The sequence below is a fragment of the Bradysia coprophila genome, unplaced genomic scaffold, assembly GCF_014529535.1.
Source record: "Bradysia coprophila strain Holo2 unplaced genomic scaffold, BU_Bcop_v1 contig_70, whole genome shotgun sequence".
Taxonomy (NCBI): Eukaryota; Metazoa; Arthropoda; class Insecta; order Diptera; family Sciaridae; genus Bradysia; species Bradysia coprophila.
The window spans coordinates 613911-635127 of record NW_023503941.1 but is presented as its reverse complement, the minus strand read 5'-3'; the positions used below and the strand labels follow the sequence as shown (position 1 = coordinate 635127).

The 21217-nt window shown below is 35.5% G+C and overlaps 1 protein-coding gene across 2 annotated transcripts in view; it reads left to right on the top strand.

Annotated features, from left to right (window-relative positions):
- Positions 1-2118: 2118 nt before the first annotated feature.
- LOC119083561 (RING finger protein nhl-1) overlaps positions 2119-21217 on the top strand; it is a 72325-nt gene continuing 53226 nt past the window's right edge. The window contains exons 1-2 of one of the 2 annotated variants that reach the window (XM_037193282.1): positions 2119-2312; positions 9419-9549. The gene's annotated coding sequence lies outside the window, so the exon portion shown is untranslated. Of the gene's footprint in view, positions 2317-9418; positions 9550-21217 lie in introns of both variants that reach the window. The other variant, XM_037193283.1, reaches the window with a different exon arrangement.

Genomic DNA, 21217 nt, shown 5'->3' with positions numbered 1-21217 from the left:
CTATTATATAGCCCTATATGCCTGTATATAGCTCAATATAGCTGTATATAGGTATATATAGATGTCCATATATGGAATCCCTGAAACCCCTCACACTTAACACATTATTTCCATGTTAACAGAAACTCTCTAAGTATCATTTTTCCCAAGATATTTCTATTTTACTAAAATCCAATATGGCCGCCGGCAGCCATTTTGTTAGGAAACCGAAAATAGTACCGACGCTTTACATTCGTTAATACCTTTCAAACAAAAAAAATCATGGAATTCGGTCAAAATTTACTCGAGATATTGTCAAAATACACCACGTTCACTGTACTTCCGAGTAGCCAGGTAAGAGCTCACTCCAAGAGACCTAGCTCACGCTCCGGAGAACATAATTTCATAAATTTTTTTTCCCTGATTGGTACGGTCAATACCTATCTAATAAAGCTAAAACAGACGAAATATGTTCAAATGTGGCCGACCTACAAGCAAAAACTGCTTGCCGCCCTGTGCCTGTTCCACACCAAGGGGTCTAACTCACGAGTCGGTCATCCGATTTCCATAAACTTTTTTTTTGTCGATCGGTATTGTAAATACCTTTTATTTGACGTATCACTTACAAGTTTAACGTTTAAATGTCCGGAGATATCTTCGAAAAACCGTAAAGCACTTATTGGGCCACAGCTCGGGAGGGGTCGATCCAAAATCACTCATCTTCGAACTTAGCCTGTCTTTTGACATTACCAAACGGGAAAAAAAAGAATTTTCAAAATCGGATGCGTTTTACTCAAGTTATCGTGCAGACAGACAGACGGACAGACGGACAGACGGACATTTATTTTTTCGCGGATTTGGCATCTCTAGACAACCACAATAGGTTTCCCCTTACTCAGGGAGTCCAATTCGACGTGTTACAAACGTATGCGTAAACCTATAAGACCCCAGTACTTCGTACGGGTCTAATAAATTGTGGTAAAATCAGTAAATTTCGGTGATTTTCAGTGGTAAATAAAATTACCAATAATAGGCCCTGAAGTAAATATAAAGAAAAACTCTAATGTTAGTGAAGGTGAATGTATAACATTAACAAAGGGTGATTACAAAGCGAATAATAGAGAAAACAGCGCAGATCAGATCTTGGGACGATCTATATTCTGTCGATGGGCAGGTATTTCGATAATCCTCTAAGGGTTTTCAGAACATTATCCAAGGATTTTCTGAGGATGTTTTACTGATTTGAACTTTCAAATGATTTTTTTTCTAATTTGCAAGGAATTTCTTCTTTTAATCTGATTTTCTTGAGACTTTTAGACGATTTTCTATGAATTTAAAGATTTTCTTGAGGTTTTTTCTTCTCTTTAGTCATAAAGGATTTTCTTTGAATATTTGCCATCGTATTCTGTGGTGAAACACAAGCATTTTTGCATGCTGTGTTGGGCATACACTAAATGTTGATTCACATTATTTCATATTAGACGAAGAAGAGAGATTAAAGTTACAAAGACAATTATTAAAGAAATTAACGTAAACCATACGATCAATATATAAGGTGAAGAGCTCGCAAAGTTTCTTAGTTTTCGGGACATCGTTCATACTCCAGCTTAGATTTATATATTGGTTATGACGTTAACTTGGAATGAGTCAAATCCTGACATTTTTCTAAATGCTAAATGACATTTCTTCCAAGTGAGGGTCTTTAAGCCTGAATACTCAGTGTACGAGACATAGTGTTAGAGAGACAATGTAAAGTGCTTCTAACGGTCCACCAATAATTTTCTGTTGAAACCAATAGTTTGGACTCCATGCAGTGTGACAGCTTGCATATCCATGTCAATAATTTTTTCAGACGTTCTCACAATCTAGTTGATTCCCAATTGGTAGATGTCCTCATTCATCATTTTGCAGGTCTTCAGATAATTACGAAAAATTATTAGATTGAGAAAGTATTCATCAATTCTGACGCACTGCATTAGAACACTCCGAAAATCAAATAAAATGTCATCATCGTGATCGCCTTTTAGAAATGATAAAAAAATTGTATCACATACCATCAAGTCCACCTCTGTTGTGCCGAAACACATTTAAAAAAATATCTAAATTACATCACACGAACTACTCAAATACTTTCATCTGAATCAGTTTCGAAGAGGCCTCTGGCCTTTATTCATCGCGTAAATTGAATTTGCAAGAGAAAATGTTTTCCTTTTTATCAAAAAAAAAATTAAAGTGATCGCGAATGAGTGCTCGATAAGCTATTAAAGTTTATTTTATATGACGCATATTGTGCTTCTGTGGACATTAACAATTGAAAATTCATTGAAGAAAAAGTTAGTTGAAGCAAAAGAAAAGAAATAATTTTAACTTATCCATCACTTTCATGATCATTCATTGGATTCATCGTGAGATTATGTAATGAATTTATAGTGTGGGCGGTCGCGTTTTAATTTTAAACTGAATCCAAGAATTTAGGAAATAAGAAATAGCAAGACAGTCTCGACAGATTTTTTTTTTATTTTTCTTTTTGTTTGCATTCAATATATATTATGTTACTTGTTGCACTATAGAACGAAATCTTTGAACTTTAAAGTGGTGCAGATTGCGTTTTGAGTCACCGTATCCGACGAGAAAAGATTTTTCCTTTCTTCATTTATTCAAATGTGCAGTGCATACTTCATCGTCAAGTGTTATTACTTCAAGCGAAAGGAAATTATATTTTCTATTTCACAACTTTACGTTTCAAGGTTAAGCACATTAAGCACCATACTCATTTTCCATCGGCCACATATGTTAACACATAATTTAGTGTGAAATTGAGTAGCTTTTTAAAAGATAAATAGAGGAATTCTTGTGGAAAGTATAAAAATAAAACGAAAACAATTGGTGAATGTTTATCGAGATGTTTTCAGTATACATATAGCTACTGTGCTTGACATTAACGTTTAGTGTTAAGATGTAATATTCTCTCGCGTAAAAACTTTTTTTTACTTTACGTGGAAATTTTCCATTTCCATAGTTACCGATCATTACCATTTTAGTCCCTGCAAAAATGATCCTTTATATGTGGACCAATTTCGGTTCATTTTGCTATGTGGAAATCAACTTTTTCATTGGCAGGTAGTAGAACCAGAATACATTGGATACTGCTACGTACTTCATTACTTCGGAAACAACTTCATGACACTCGTAAACTCACTTCTTAGCTTCTGAACAACTTGCTCCGGCAACTGTTTTTCGACAATTATTGTAGGTGTATTCCTCACCTTCGGCTCGGAAATACAAACTCTACACCCTTGTCGAAAAGACAGTTACCGAATTTTGTTGCTCAAAAATACACTTGTGAATTTGATTTTATCACAAAATTGTTACCTCATTACTTTCGGAGCATAAACTAAAAAGTTGAAAAGTTCAGTTTTCAAGTGACATTGATCCAAGACGAAGTCGAGGTCAACAATCAGACGAAACTTGACTTTTCATTTTTATCCCGAGTTTTGTAATGGATTTTACATACTGTGATTTCCCAAACTAATTCTCTGGTTTTCCCTAGTGATGTAAGCCATTTTTGACCCACGGAAAATCCGGAGCATGCACAATATTTTGGTACACTATGGTTAGATACACTATGTTTCCAGGATTTATTCTCTGCATCTAATGCCGATACGTCCATAAAATGCTCATCCAGTTCGATAAAACACCTTTATTTTCCAAAACTTAACAGAGCCCGGATCTGATAACGTTACCTCTCGATATCAATCCTATCTATCCTATCTATCGGAGACTTCATTCTAAAAGTCCTAGCAGTAAGAGAAAAATATAGACTAATGCTTAGTTTCCAATTACCAAAAAAGTACTCCGTGTGAGAGACAATAGTTATTTATCTACCAAGGTAGGTATGAAGGTATTTTTTCGCACTAGATGTCGATTGTCGACCCGAGGCGAAGCCGAAACACAGAAATACACGTATACAGAAATTCATTTGAACGATCAAGAAGGCTTCATTATAATACACATTGCAATGTGATGTAAAGAAACGCGTTGAATGAAATCGAGTAGTCAATGCTTAGTATATACGCTTCAACAATACGTTCGGTATAATTGTGTGAGTCTATAGCCGAATGGCTCTAGTCGCTGCTTTGTGTTCAAAAACCTTTTGGTGTCGGGGGTTCGATCTCTGGTCAATGCAAGATTTTTATTTATAAAAATTTAGCCTTCGTTGAAGGTAATAGGTTCTTTAGTGTGCGAAAAAAGATTTGATATCGCACTGTGTCCAGGAATACAGTGAAACAAATACCTTCAAAACGACATTAAATGGATGCATAGAAAGGTGATGATTATGGACCGGAATTGCGAAAAATTGATTTTTTTCAATTTTTTCTTTGTTTATGTGACAGTTTGCTCTCTCACGGAGTAATTTTTGTTGATTGGAATGGACACTTAAAAGCTCAATTACGGTCAATTGGCATATTGCAAGCACTTGTTTATAGCAAACTATCGGTGAAACTTGGTGACTTATTTTTAAGCTGCAATCACAGTTTACCGTTTTGGGTCTCCGTTTAAAAAATGCGCATGCGCAGAGAGAGAATTCTCTCTGAGCGCATGCGCAATATCTAAACGGAGATCGATTCTAAGAGCGTCGTGGCCGAAAATGACTAAGTTTTACCTCCGTGGGCTCAAAAATATTTACTAAAGTCAAAACAAAAAAAAATATTTAACTTTTTTTTGGTTGTTAAAAGTTGTGCGGGGGTACAGTTGATATTCGTTATCAGCGAGGTTATCAGAAAAGTTTGCCTTCACAAAAACTCATGCTCAGTTTGATTGAACGTACTTTGGAAATCTTACTTTGGAAACAAGCAGAGAGCGATGAAGGTTGCTCGAAGCTACATTTTCCACTTATGATACTAATAAACTAAGTATAATAATCCTTTTTTCTTTCTATTTAAATCAAATGAAATATTATTTGGAGTCATGAATGGGTACGAAATTTTCCCTAAAAAGCGATTATTTGTTCCAGTGGCCCGAAATTTCATTGTTTCAGTTTGTTTGTTTTTACACATAACCCATGTTCGGAGGTGATCTATATAGTTAGTTTTTCTCGTATTAATGCACTGTCTGGTGTTGTTCATAATTCGTAATTTGAATGGTGTTTTTTTAACCAAGGAAGGATCCTTTATTGATACATAGCATCGATCGAAATTGAATGATCAAATTAATCAATCCCTATTAAGCCAATTGTACCGTGTACAGTGTCATATCTGAGCTAGCAAGAATCCACGCCATTAGTCGTATAAATTTATACGTCAGAGAGAGCTTTTTTCTCCTTTGTTACAATCTGTCAGTTTTTGTATTTTGCGATTTAGAATGGAAATGAAAACTAAAATTGAGATATCTTTGCTGTTTTAAGTGGTTTTTCATATTTTTTTGGACCAAAATGTTTTAAAATGTGTTTGGAATCGATTGGCATTAACAGATTGTGTGAAAATATTTTTTTCTATTTTATTATCTTGTTAATGTCAATCGATTCCAAACACACTTTAAAACATTTCATCCAAAAAAATATGAAAAACCACTTAAAACAGCAAAGATATCTCAATTTTAGTTTTCATTTCAATACGAAATCGCAAAATAGAAAAACTGACAGATCGTAACTGTTAAGATTTGATGATTCTGCACAGCGAAATAAAAGACGATCTTTACCCGGTGGAGGTACAAACAAGAAGAACATTTATTGTCACATATGATTACGACTATGTACAACAATATGACTAGACCGATATGTCCATATGAACAACATTGAAATATGAATTCCTAAATTCAACACTCTCCCTGAATGAATATTTCAATTCTTGTCAATAAACTAACGAAAAACTCTCCCTGAATTGGAAAAAATTCTTTCTCATCACAATTCAAGGTAAAAAATAAATTCTTTGTGAAAAAATGTTGCAAAACATTAAAAAAAACACAAAATCTTCACACAATAATAGCGTTGAGCGTATCCTTCGATCAGACACTTTTACCGATAATGAATCTCTCATCTCAGACCCCAATTGCTCGTCGTCATTGTACCGAACATCGTATTCCAAATTTGCATAATCGCCACGCCCAATGTTGCCAGTTTGATCTAATCATCGTTACAATCAAAGACGCCATTTCTCCGGTGATTCATACGACCGAATACTTCCCTTCTTTGACCACATGATTCGCCTCCAAACGCAGACACACAATGAATCGTCTCGGATAACTCCAATGTTTCTGACTTCTTGGCAAACGATGTAACCGCCGATATTGATATTTTGTCCTCATACGCGCGACGAAATTTAATCGATTTACACAGCTGATGAAACGTGACAACCTTCCATCGCCGAATTACACCTCTTCGTCGCCTAAATCCTTCTTATGACGAGATTCTAATTGACCAGATTCCAATTGAACATGCGGTTTCCGAAACATAACCTCATTTCGCCGGAACCACAATTTCTCCGGATTGTCTTGTTCAATTTCATGTACACTGTCCATCGATACGACGCCACCATTTGTACGACCAAAACCATTTGAACAGCCAGCTGAACGACCCAATTTTATCGCTTTTACATCAATTTTCTCCTGAGGATGCTTATCGCCGTTGATTCATTCGGTGTGACCGAAAAACCTTCCAAAATCACGCCAGATTTTACCTTTTTCGTCGTCCGAATCTTTCTCACACGGCACGCCACCATCCATTTGAACAATCGAGCGATCCAATTTGACCTTGCCTTCACACAAGATTTCGCCTTGATGATTGCCTTTGATTCACTCGGTGTGATCAAAAAAAAAACCTTGCAAAATCACGCCGGATTTTACCTTTTTCGTCGTCCGAGTCCTTCTCACACAGCACCATCCATCCATGATTTTTGTGTTAAGCCCTTCTGTCGTTTTCCATTCAGCGTTTCCTCGCAGTCCAATACAGTTTGCACCATTTTCGCAGATCCACCAGCCTTCAAATTGTTCTAATCCATTTTGATTCGATGATTTTCAATGAATGTGCATGAGTTCCTCGCGAACCAAAACCACAAATTTTCCGAATTTCGTGCTTTGCGTTTGTTGCTCGAGCCATTCCCTTTTGTTGCTTTGACGATTTCTCACAACAATCCGCAGTCATCGAAAATTTTTACAGTTGTCCTCGTTCGCACCAAAATTTTATCCGATAAAATCGAAAAATTTTCTTTGCAATCGCACACTATCCATGCGGGTAAACGATTTCGAAAAGAGAAAAAAACTCTCTCTGACGTATAAATTTATACGACTAATGGCGTGGATTGAAACTTGAATTTTAGTATATTTTCAACCAGCCCTGTTCAAAATGTCGTTCAAACTGAATGGTATAAAAATTTCCCTTGCCTAAAATCGCTTATTCCATTTTTTCACGCTGAAGTGCGGAATGAAATTCAAAACGGTCGGAATGAAATTGAAGCGTGTCTGTGTTATAGTCCGTGACGTATAGGTCAAGCATTTTCAATATCAATATCGGCGTTCGCTTATTATACTAATTTCGTTTCATTGCTTTCAACGGAGTATGGGATTTCTGTTGTAACATGTCATTTGGTTTAACGATTATTTGCTAATTTATTGGAACATTAAAATCAAATAGTATGCAGACGTTCCTAATGCAATGACTTAGTAATTTCATATTTTATGATGATGACGCAGACGGTCAGAAAAAAAATATACTCTCGCTCCGAGCAGAACACGTGATATCTTTCTCAGCGTAAATAATTCGATATTCGAATTGAAGTTACCATTTCAACAGTCAACTTATTTTCAAAGGGTGGGTAATGAAGTTCGAAGGAAATTCATCCATAGAAACAAAACAACGTAAAAGATAATGCCATCAAAAGTCTTTGTCATTTACAGAACTATATGAACCAACGTGAAGCATCAAAAGGATGTGATATTTTTGCATTGTAGACACCTTTCGTCGTTTTTAGGTCTTTTTTCCATAGGAAAAAAGGACCTATTGTGGGCACTTCATCTGTCCGTCCGTCCGTCTGTGTCACAAATCAAATGTGATTGATAAAAGTTAGAATTGAAATGCTACTATGACCAAACCAACACCAGGCAAATCAATTATTATTTGTTATCTGGTAACCGATCGCTCATAGCAGACATTGCAATTTGAAAGTTTGGTAGTTGTTGGTAGTTAGACCCCCAAACTATATAGCAGCAAAGATGTTTCTTACTCGAGAGACGCACACCGACTGACGAAATTACTCTGCCTGCTTGCCTATTTATAACACAAATATTTGGTAGTTGACTACCACGGTGGTAAATTACAATGCTACTATGAGCGAACCAACACCAGGCAAATCAATTATTATTTGTTATCTGGTAACCGATCGCTCATAGCAGACATTGCAATTTGAAAGTTTGGTAGTTGTTGGTAGTTAGACCCCCAAACTATATAGCAGCAAAGATGTTTCTTACTCGAGAGACGCACAACGACTGACGAAATTATTCGGCCTGCTGGTCTATTTATAAATCGAGTATTTGATAGTTGACTACCAAAGTGGTAGTTGACTACCAAAGTGGTAGTTGACTACCAAAGGGGTAGTTGACTACCAAAGTGGTAGTTGACTACCAACGTGGTAGTTCACTAATACGGATGTTGTAGATATGTTTACTGTTTGAGAGCTGCACACCGACTGATGAAATTAATCGGCTCGGTTGCCTATTTATAATTCCAAAATTTGGTAGTTGAATACCAAAGTGGTACTTGAATGAGTACCAAGCTAGTAGTAAACAGAAATTGAAAAAAAAAATGAAAAAAGACCTCACCAGGCTTCAGCCGGTCTATTCTTGTTCGACGTGTTGGTACTGTGCAACAAAGTGCCCTGAAAAGTTTCGATTTTGAGTTAAAGGTCTCACTATCTACACTGACTCTTCAAGAAACTCTCTTATACGTACAGGACTTTTCTTCTTTGTTTCATTTTTTATCAAAAATTTCTTTTAAACGAAAACTTTAGTGGTAGAATTCATTGACAGAAATCATTAGAATGTCATCTGCAAACCTAAAATGGTGCACCAAGTAGCATTTCAGAAAAAAAAACTTATTCGTTAGAATAACGTTGTAGCAACGTTGTCACAACGGTTTTGCAACCGTTGTTGCCCGGTTATAGTTTATCCTAGGTCAATTAACCGTTGGATAACAGTTAAACAACGAAAAAGTTAAAAATTTAAGGTAGAGCAACTATAATTTTTAACTTTTTCGTTGTTTAACGGTTATCCAACGGTTAATTGACGTAGGTTAAACTATAACCGGGCAACAACGGTTGCACAACCGTTGTGGCAACGTTGCTACAACGTTATTTTAACGAATAAGTTATTTTTTCTGAAATGCTACTTGGGACTAGCGTCATTGAAACATAAATTGAATGAATAACAGTTTACGATTATTTCTTTTCAGATTTGCATAGTGCAAGAAGCAGTTTTTATTGTAGGTCCCTTCGGGGCGCCTCGGATAATTTTTTTTATTGTTCGTTCTTGGAAGAGCATCCAAACATTAAAAAAGGACGTTAATTTATATAACAATAGAAGGTAAACTAAGTTTTTTTTTCTATTTTTGAAATTCATGTTTGTTCCGTCTATGCGCGCCAGAAAACTCGGAAACTTGTAAATGTTATACGTTTCTTCCAAGGTGAAATGAAATGTTAAACCGTCATCCATAGTTATGATCAACACTATTAACAATGTCAAAAAATCTAAAAAAAATAAGTTGTGGCTATGGTTCTATAATGGATGACATCGGTTCGTGTTCGGTTCGTTTTGTTCGGCTCAACCGTTGCTTGGAAGAAACCTATACAGATTCAAATGATCAACTTAGAACGTTTATGTTTGTTTAAAAATCAATATTCTTTTAAAATCGATCAAACTTATTTATTTGCTTTACTATGATACCATAAAATGCAACAATAATACAGATTATTTACCCTTTAGTCAAGTGCGAGTTGTCCAAAAAAGCCGTTTCGCTCATATTGAATGTAAAAAGCGATTTTATGGTTGATTATCGTAGATGGATCGACCAGTACCTCAAATCGCGATGTTGCCAAGTTGGGATCAGCCTGGTTTGGTCTAAAGAGCCGACGTTGCCTAACACTTCTTTTCGCTCTATGAAATTTTGATTTTTGAAAATTTATTTAAAAATATAAAATGAAATATTTTTTACATGGTTCCATGGGCGAAATTATTCCAAATGATGTCTATTTTATGTTAAAAAAAACATTAATTACTTTAAAAAAAGCATTTACTGGATTTTCCAGATTTGCACATTTTTTTGTATTGATGGGCGCCATCTTGAATTACAGCGCCACCTGCATTATTTTTTCAAGCACTTATATTTTTCTCGTATGCAGAAAGGTTCAAGGAAAACAAGATTTTTTTCCCACTCAATTCGGATCAAAATTCAATTTTATAGAGCCGAAAGAAGTTTTAGCTGACGGCGGCTCCCTGGCGCAAACCAGGTCGATCCCAGCTTGGCAACATTGCGATTCGAGTTGGTGGCCGACCCACTTACGATAATCAACCATAAAATCGCTTTTTACATTCAATATGAGCTAAGGGACAACTCGCGCCAGACTACTAGTGGCCTTTTTCATTCCAAAATGTATGTTTGGCTAAGCCGACTTGAATGGTGGCGGGACATTTCCACACCGTCAATATCGTCAGGAACGATATTATCGTCTCAAAATCGTCCAAAAAAACGATATTATCGCCCAAAAAATTTTCATCCAGGACGACGATAATATCGTCTAAATTGAAAAATTCTAGAATATTGTCTGGACGATAGTATCGTTTTCTTGTCGATATTATCGTTCAAAAAACGATATTATCGTTTTCTGAACGATATTACCGTTCTAGAAAATCTAATGGATATTTTCGTTTTCTGTATCGCCCAGGACGATATTATCGTTTAGTTTTGGGTGGTAATATTGTCCAGGGCTCAATTTTACTCAGAGGTGCAGCAAGAACCGAATTCTCTTCCAAAATATCGAAAAACAATTGTCAGGGGAAATCACCTACACATCAGTGTTTAGAAAAGGCGTTTAGTTCGTCCCTAAATAATTCATCTTTTTACGTAATGAATACCAACTTTGATTGTACATAAAAAGCGTTTTAACACGCCGAGCGATCCGGCCCATTGCCCCGGAGCGAAGTGGAGGGCCGCAATGCGAGCCGGGCGCCAGAACGGTGTCGGAACTTAGGAGTTAATTTTTTTTTCTCGCATCGTCTCATAATTAGTCGGTGTAATTTTTCTATATAAAATTTAAATTTACGGAACCAAATGAACCAATTTTTAATATATATTTGCCGTCTATAAAAAGGTGTTTATCTACAAGATTTTGTTTTTCGTCTTCAACAACTATCCAGAACGATAATATCGCCCAGGACGATATTATCGTCTAGAATTTTTATTTTAAATAAATTAAAAACGATATTATCGTCCTGGACGATATTATCATCTCAAATTTAAAAAAATAAATTAATTAAAAACGATATTATCGTCCCAAAAATTATCGCCCAGGCCGATAATATCGTCCAAAATAACGATAAATTTGTTCAGAAAAAGAAAATAACGATAATATCGTCCAGCTGATATTTTCATCCAGGACGATATTATCGTCAAAAAAACGATATTATCGTTTTTTTGAACGATAATATCGTTTTTTGAACGATAATATCGTTTTTTAGACGATAGTATCATCAAAAAAACGATAGTATCGTCCAAAAAAACGATATTATCGTTTAAAAACGATAATATCGTCAAGAAAACGATAATATCGTCAAGAAAACGATAATATCGTCCTGAAAATATTTTAAAATTTATAATTTTAGACGATACTATCGTTTTTAGACGATACTATCGTCTAAAAAACGATAATATCGTTTCTGACGATATTGACCGTGTAGTTATGTCGCCTCATCGACTTGAATTATACCAAATTTGATTTTTTTGCGTTTATTGTTTTTTGACACTCAAACTCTAAGTCATGTTTCATCATCTATAAAATATAAATTTTGTTAACATGCTTTTGTGTTCCCTTGAGTCGAAAGTGGCTTACTACAACCTTTAGGAAATCAATAAATAGTATTTTACATTACTAGGGATAAAAAGATGAAAAGTAGAGTTTTCGTGTGAATTTTGTTGATCCGAGGCGAAGCCGAGGTCAATAAACACACGAAAACGAGACTTTTCATCTTTTTATCCCGAGTTACGTAATGGATTTTACATGCTGAGGGCGTCGAAAGAAGTGCTTAAAACATGAAAAGTACGGTTTTCGACGCATGTAGCATGTAAAATCACTTGGTACACAATAGCATTTAAAGTTCATTACAGAACTCGGGATAAAGATGAACAGTCTCTCATTTTTGTTAGTTCATTGATCTCGGCTTCGCCTTGGATCGACAAAATTTTGAAAAATCGGATTCAACCGATTTTTTATCGTTTGTGACCATACCGCTCATTGTTTCTGTTATGTAAACCGTTTGCGATTGAGAATAAATTAAATTTGTTCAAATCCAATTTTTGCGGAGAAACCATTCATGCCAAACATTCCACAAAGAAACTGCACTTCGATATCGTCCCAAAATTAACGTAATATTCTTTTATCTTTCACTCTTCCGATTGTAAATGGTATCCAAGCAATAATAATCCAATCAGCAGCAGCACAACCCTTGTACAATTTTTGCCCATCAATTACCGAACTTTAATCTAATTTTTTTTTTTTCGAAACCTTCTCATCTCCATAATATTGTATTCGATCTATTTAAGCAGCATTTCCGCTCTATGATTAATCGTTATTTAATGCATGAAATTAAAAATAAATGAATTTTCAATTCAAATCCATAACCGTTTAATTAGGATTATTATTTTTTCTTCTTCTCTTTTTCACTTAAAATTAACCCATTATAAGACCCTTGTTTGGTGAGATATTATTCATATTGGAACACAAATTTTATTTTCCATTACCACAAGCATAATTACATAAGCGAAAGTCTAACTCATCCGATGAACATTGCTATTCTTAAACGAAAAACTTTTCCACAAATCCCCTGAATACATATTCGTTGGGTCTAATGCGGTATAACGAGTTATGCAGACTCTAATAAATTGTCTTGAATAATTTGATTAAACTTACAAAAAAAAAACAAAATTCATGAACTAGAGAAAGCACAACATTTCTGGGTTGATAAACACTCGCAATAGATGGCTTATTGTCGTATGATACACTTTGCGCCAAACCATTTTATATATATTGTTGACTTTAAAGTGATAAAAGTACACATATGTTATGTGTATATCAAGCCAAATCATAATTAATATTTCCCATGCAATAGCCTTTCATACAGGATGAGAATAATTCATAGCTTTTTCCGTTGGAGACAGTTTATGATTGTTGTGACGAACGTTTCTTGAAGGTGGCACTTGCAGTTACTAATATCACGACATTTTATTATGTATTTTCTATGTATGATTCGTACCTTCTTTGCATATGAGCGCAATTTTCTTCAGCTCAACTACCGTCAGAGCAGCCTTGATAAATTTAACTACCCGACTCAAACATCTAACTTCATCAAATTGACGGCAGCACTTATAGCACTTAAGACCAATGGCTGACATTAAAGGCTACATTCGTGCGTATTTTATTGCATTTTTGATGTTATCTTTTTGTAAAAATCGGCAGATTGCTCAATTTTCGCCGCAGGCTGCGTGTCATAATACACATCGTGAGCCTAATCAAAAACCCCATAAAAATCGGTATGCACCTATGTCCAAATGTTTCTTTTGACGCGTTGGATTCTGATCCGCGCCTTCGGCTTAGGATCACAATCACCAACTCGTCTAAATAAACATTTGAACACAGATGCATAACATTTATTATCGCACACACTATGTTTGTGTTGGTACTTATGATTGCGTCGAATTACGTTGAAGAGCCACGCATCCAATACGTCAAATGCTGCGTTCGGTAATAATACTATTCTTTATGATTTGAAGTAGCCCCAAATGTTCATTTCTTGAAAAATAGTTTTTGAAAAGGCAACAGAGCGTACAAATGAAAATACAAGCGTCGTGACAACAGCAGTCAGTATACGAAAATTCTTACATTTTCTTGTTCTATCTTAATAGTTATTTACGCAACTGGTCGCTTCGCTCGTTTGATAACATCACATCTAGTGACAAAAACTACCACTTTCGCAACGTGTTGCATACAACGTTTTCTGCAACAAGCTGCGAAAAATGAACTTTTGAAATGGAAAACATAACTCTACCTTTAACATACATTCTACTGTATGAACGATCAAGTAGACTGCATTTATGTACGCTTCAAAAGTTGGTTCACTGCGATTATATATCTCAATAGCCGAATGGTTAGAGGTGTTTCTCGGTAAGTATTGGGTTTTGGTGTCGGTGGTTCGAAATTTGGTCTGGGCAGAATTTTTATTTACGGTTATTCAGATATTCAGAAGGAGCGGTGAAAAGTAAATGCATTTCACCACTAGTGACAAAAACCATATACGAAAATCCATTTCACAACTAGTGGTGAAAAGTAAAACATAAAAAACGGGATATTATATTCTACCGATACAGTGAACGACATCTCAAATGTCTCACTGTCATTTTTTTCAGAGAATGTCATTGTGAATTTGCAATGACACAATAAAATTCTCAGAAAAATTTGACAGTGAGACATTTGAGATGTCGTTCACTGTAAATTAATTCAAAACTACCGATAAAAAATAATAAATGACCGATAAATACGGTACCGATAGAAAATAATAAATTATCGATAGCGAAATTCCCAAGTACCGATAAAAATATTCAAAACTACCGATAAAAACCAGAGAAAAAAGACCCTTCGATCGCCACCCAAATCACGCATGAAAAAGTTCAGTTTTCGCAGCGCAGTTGCAGAAAGAAGTAGTATTTATATTTAGATTTTTCTTTTTGTAAATACACACACAGTTATACGAAAAAGAAATGGAAAATAGTCTAGATTATGGCGGATTATCAAGTTACAGATGGGATACTTTCTGGCGAATTTTCTTTTCCGGTAATTTTGTGAGTTTTTGAAAACGAAACGGAATGATGTAAAGACAAAAATAAGTTGCAAGGATTTTAAATTCATTTAAACTAAAATACAAAAATAATGAACTTACAAAAGAGTCTGTTGCAACGTAACAGCGTGTGGCTTAGTTTTATTATCATGGAAATGGAAAGATTGTGCAAGAAAAAGGTATTTTGATGATTACGAAGGAAAACAACTGATGGTGATAACAAGTGATCCAGTTTCAAACATAGTACAGGATATGACGAACAAAGAGCTACAGTTGACGCCAAAATTAAATATTAATCACTACTTATGACGGTATAAGCTGAAATAGAAAAGAAACATGGCCGTGATTTCCTACATGAATATGTCGTTGGCGTTATGTACACCAATCTTGTTCTACATATAATACAGATTCTGCTGTTTTCTTGTTAAATGAGCCAAGAATAGTAGAGAAAAAAAATCAAATATTTTGATGACCACTGACAGTTTGATTAATTTTTAGTTTATTACCACATCAGTTTTGCTTTGCTCGGTATTACTATAAGTTACACAGGGATGCTTCTCAAATTTTTGAACAAAAAAGTGAAAAGTTGCTTTTTTTAAGTGAGTAATTTCGGAAAAAAGTAAGTAACTTTAGGAGAAAACTGAGGGTCAAAGTTAGGACGTCAGAAAGCGATGTCTATTGTTTTCCCCACTATTTTTTCATATATTCATTCTTCTTCTTCTTCTTCTTCTTTAGCCTGTTTGTATCCACTGCTGGATGTAGGCCTCCCCTAAATTTTTCCATGTTGTACGATCCATTGCCACTTGTTGCCAGTTCGTGTGTCCATATGTACCTTTGATGTATTTCTTTATTCCGTTTGTCCATCTCTCTGGTGGTCTTCCGACAGGTCTTGTTGTGGGGGGTCTCCAGTCCATGACGGCTTTGGTCCAACGGTCATCTGTCCTTCTTGCAATATGTCCTGTCCAACTCCACTTTAGAGACGCAATTCTTTCCATGACATCAACGACTTTTGTTTGTTGGCGAATCCATTGGTTTGTTATTTTGTCTCTGAGTGTAATTCCAAGCATACTTCGTTCCATGGCTCTTTGTGCCACTCTCAACTTATTTTCAGATGCTTTGGTTAATGTTAACGTTTCTGCTCCATATGTCAACACTGGAAGGACACACCTATCGAAAACTTTCCGTTTTAGACTATTATTCATTTTGCTTTTGAAAATCAGGCTGAGTTTCCCGAAAGCTGCCCATCCAAGACCAATTCTACGCTTGATTTCTGCAGTTTGGTTGTCTAGACCTAATTTCAGTTTGTGACCAAGGTATACATAGCTGTCGACTCTTTCAATAACTGTATCTCCAATTTTTATTTGTCTGTCGTCATCAATGTTTGTCATGATTTTCGTTTTAGATAAGTTCATCTTGAGACCAACTTTATTAGCCTCTTCATTTAACTCTTCTAACATGACTTGTGCTTGGTATAGATTTAGTGCGACTAGGACAATGTCATCTGCGAAACGGAGATGACTAAGGAATTCTCCTTTTATGTCAATTCCCTTTTTGTTCCAGTCTAATTTCTTGAAAACACTCTCCAGGACTGATGTGAACAGTTTCGGTGAGATGGTGTCACCCTGTCTTACACCTCGACCTAGCCTGAATTTCGTCGTGTTCTCATGAAGTTTAATACATGACGTAGCATTTTCGTACACATATTGGAGCACCTTGGAGTACCTTGAGTCCACTCTACATTCGTCCAATGAGTCCCATATCGACCATGTTTCAACTGAATCAAAAGCTTTTTCGAAGTCAATGAATATCTAGACTATGCTAATCTTGTATTCGTTGCATTTTTCAATCAACGTTCTCATCACTTGTAAATGATCGTTCGTGCTGAAACCTGATCTAAATCCACCTTGTTCGACTGGTTGGTAGAAGTCGAACTTTTTCGTGTTCCTTTTTGTGATGATTTTCATGAATAGCTTGTATTCATTCTATGACAGTGTAAAACTGCTACAGTCACCACAGAGTAAAGTTAACCAGGCAGGAGCGCTGACTTGACTAGGGACCTGAATAATCTAGTAGCCCTATATTTTTTGCGAATAAAATTTTTCAATTTATGTCAGTGTTCATTTGAGTTCATTTTCATACAGTGCATTAGGTCCCTTATTTAACGTTTCGAAAATGAACCGCTTCTGTCCGGTTTATTTTACTCTGCCGTGCTACATAAAATCTTGTTGTTGACTTGTGCCTAAACTGGAATTTTGCGCATACAATGTGTTGTCAACCTCGTCTTCACCTCGGGTTGACAATTTTCACATCTATTGCGCAAAATTTCCATTTAAGCACATGTTAGCAAAATAAATATTTTTTATACCAACATCGAAAGTTGATATTTTCGCCCGCATATGAGGGTCGAAAGTAAAAAATGCATCCCGCATTTTGAGGGGCTGTATTTTTTTACTTTCGCCCCTTGTCATTTAATGTACTATTCTACTTGCGGCAACTTTTGTCTTCATTGTTTGAACTTAACGTCTTGTCAAAGTATTTTGTATTCTACAATCCGTAGGAAAGTAGCTTTTTCCTGTCCACAAATGACGTAGCAATTTTGAATCCCAAGGCAACGTAAATGCAATTACATCATCGATCTGCAACTCATTTGAAATTCTTTTTTCTGCTTTTTTTTGTGATTGTCCCTCGTTGTATTCATTTGCAGATTGTTTGCATTATTTATACAAAGATGAATTTAATACAGTCAACACAACACAGAAACGCTTTGTATTATACTTGTAAGGATTTTCTCTTGGATATGCACTGCTATAATACAAAAAGACCATTCTCTCATCGTAATTAATTTTCATTCTTTTTACAACGTCGAAAATCCTCTGCTCATTTTCCATAATCACAATCTATTATCACAGGAAATTTCGGCTAATTCAAAATGAATGTTTGATAATATAAAGGAACATTGTATTTGAGTTTGTGCCAAAAGCTTTTTACAAATGAATTTTGTCAGTTAGCGTACACCTTCCCAATTTGTAATTTTCGACCCTTTTCAAAAGCATAGCGCTATTAGGCTGGTTTAACCGCACTGTTAACGATTTGAAAAAAAAAAATTCTATATTATACGTACAAGTACATCTAATTTAGACACACTTAAGCCGAAATTAAACAATGAAAAATTATTTCTCTTAAGCGTCCTTTTTAATTATGCTCAAAGATTATTCCGAAAATAACGAAAATTCTTTTGTAAATAGAATTTAGTGGGTCAATAATAATTACACTGCAATAACAACAAAAAAAACGTTGAAAGTGCTGCTATATATTGTGCCGACTTGGTTGTGCTCATATATACACGAATGGTGAAAGTTTCCATTATTATATCCATGGTGGATATTTTGCTATTGTGCTATCTTATAAAATATACTAAATTAAAATTAAAATGATCAATTCTGAGTGTATCGTGATGCGAATGAAATGCAGTATAGTGTTACATACCGACCATTTAAACTCTTTTTATTACATTTGTATGGTCTATTATCTGTAAACAATCCACGCCATTAGTCGTATAAATTTATACGTCAGAGAGAGCTTTTTTCTCCTTTGGTACGATCTGTCAGTTTTTCTATTTTGCGATTTAGTATGGAAATGAAAACTGAAATTGAGATATCTTTGCTGTTTTAAGTGGTTTTTCATATTTTTTTGGACCAAAATGTGGTTGGAATCGATTGGCATTAACAGATTATGTGAAAATATTTTTTTCTATTTTATTATTTTGTTAATGTCAATCGATTTCAAACACACTTTAAAACATTTTGGTCCAAAAAAATATGAAAAACCGCTTAAAACAGCAAAGATATCTCAATTTTAGTTTTCATTTCAATACGAAATCGCAAAATAGGAAAACTGACAGATCGTAACAAACGAGAAAAGAGCTCTCTCTCTCTCTCTCTCTCTCTCTGACGTATAAATTTATACGACTAACGGCGTGGATTCAAATGCACACGCATAAGCTCACCTTCGAAATATCAATGTGCGCGCGCAAGCTCAATACTTGTTTTCAAATCACGACTCGCTAAAAATCTTCATAATCGATCAGAGAAATGATGACAGATGGCGTTGAACAGAGAAAGAAATTCTGAAAGATCGTCAATGTGAAAGACGGATTTTGTCTTTACAGTCTCTTAAAATCAGCTGGAGTAACCTTCTGCTATGGTGAAAATGGTGAGAACACAGCACAAATCTTTTCCATTACAGCCTCGTTCATGCATATTGACACATGAATGTATTAACGAGAAAGAGACAGATTTCCCTTTATCAGAGAGAAAATTTTTATTCCTCGTGAAAGAGAAGTAAAGAACTGGACCTTGTTAAACTAAAGATTTTTTTTCTTGTACAGAAATCAAGATAAATTCTATTTTTAATTGAAAAATTATTTTAATGAAATTTTTTAAAGGTCAATTACGTCCTGAAAGATTTACATTTGTATAGAATAAATGTATATGCATGTAGCACTCGTATAATACGGTCCAACTAATTATAGAAAGTTTAACACACAAAACATTGATTTCAAGTTTATCCGAACGGAACGATTCAATTAGTTTTTTGTATAGAAGTCGGAGTTACGAAAATACAGATTTTCCGTTAGTGTTTGTCGGTGTCCGGTTTGTGATATTCATTTGTTAACTGAATTCGAGGTGAAAAGCATTAAAAATCAGTTAAATGTGTCTGTGCTAGCAATAATAAGGTCAGGAAAATAACAACAATCATGAACTCAAAACAAGATTGTACTAGTCACAAAAGAAAAACTAGATTCCAAAGTAAAGCATCACTTTATGAAGACGATTGTCGTTCGTCCCCTGCAAAAAAAAGTAGATTAGATGGGGAGGGCTACCTATTTCTCAGTTTTCTATGTCTATTTGAAATTAACAAAGGAATATTCACATGCAATGGAAAGGGGGAAAAAATGGTCGCTTGAAACATCCATAAAGCAATAACGTTACAAAAATGTATCAGCCAATTCTCCTTTAAAAACACATTCATTGTACATTAGTCTACATAGCTTCTGCTTCACTAAAGGTACACCTAGCTTCATTTGGGTTCACGTAATTTCATTTGGATTCACCTAGCTTCACTCGGAACAGGAAATACGATTCCGCAGGAAGTCCGATTCGCTAGCAATTTAGATTTTCTAGGAATTCTGATTCCACAGGGATTCCCTGGAATTACGACTCTCTGGAATTACGATTCGCTTGGAATTACAATTCCCAAGGAAATTGTGATTCCCTATGAACTAAAAAAACATATAAAAGATGTAAAACATTGTGTCCGTGTCTTCAGTGTGTCAGTGTGATAAGAAATGTCAGTGTGGCTAGGAGTGCCACTGTGGCTAGGAGTGCCACTGTGGCTAGGAGTGCCACTGTGGCTAGGAGTGCCACTGTGGCTAGGAGTGCCACTGTGGCTAGGAGTGTCACTGTGGCTAGGAGTGCCACTGTGGCTAGGAGTGCCACTGTGGCTAGGAGTGCCACTGTGGCTAGGAGTGCCACTGTGGCTAGGAGTGCCACTGTGGCTAGGAGTGCCACTGTGGCTAGGAGTGCCACTGTGGCTAGGAGTGCCACTGTGGCTAGGAGTGCTACTGTGGCTAGGAGTGTCAGTGTGGCTAGGTTAGGAGTGTCAGTGTTGTTGAGAGTGTCGATGTGTTAGTTTAGTTGAAATTGTCAGTGTATCCCGGGTAACAGTACTATTCATATGCATGACATGCACATTTTTAAAATTTGTCATTAAACTTTCAAGTGGTTTCCACCGATTTTTTGGACGAGAAAGGTGACTAAGACCTCAAATACGTAATTCTCATAATTCGAAACACCTAAATTTTTCTCAATCCCCTCCTCTCTTGAATCTGGTCAAATTACTTTACATGAAGTAGATGATTATCTCTTGTTCAATAAAATTTTCACAATATTGTTTGTCTCATTAAATGCAATTTCCGCAAAATGTAATATCCTTTGGCTATATTAACGAGAAATGTTTCGAATTTTGTGCACCACATGCCATATTTCAAAATAAACCAACTCGGTGTTTGGTTTGGCGATATAGCGATAACTTTAACTGAAGTATTCACTGGTGCACAATCAGGTTGTGCTACCTGTAAACCCATGTA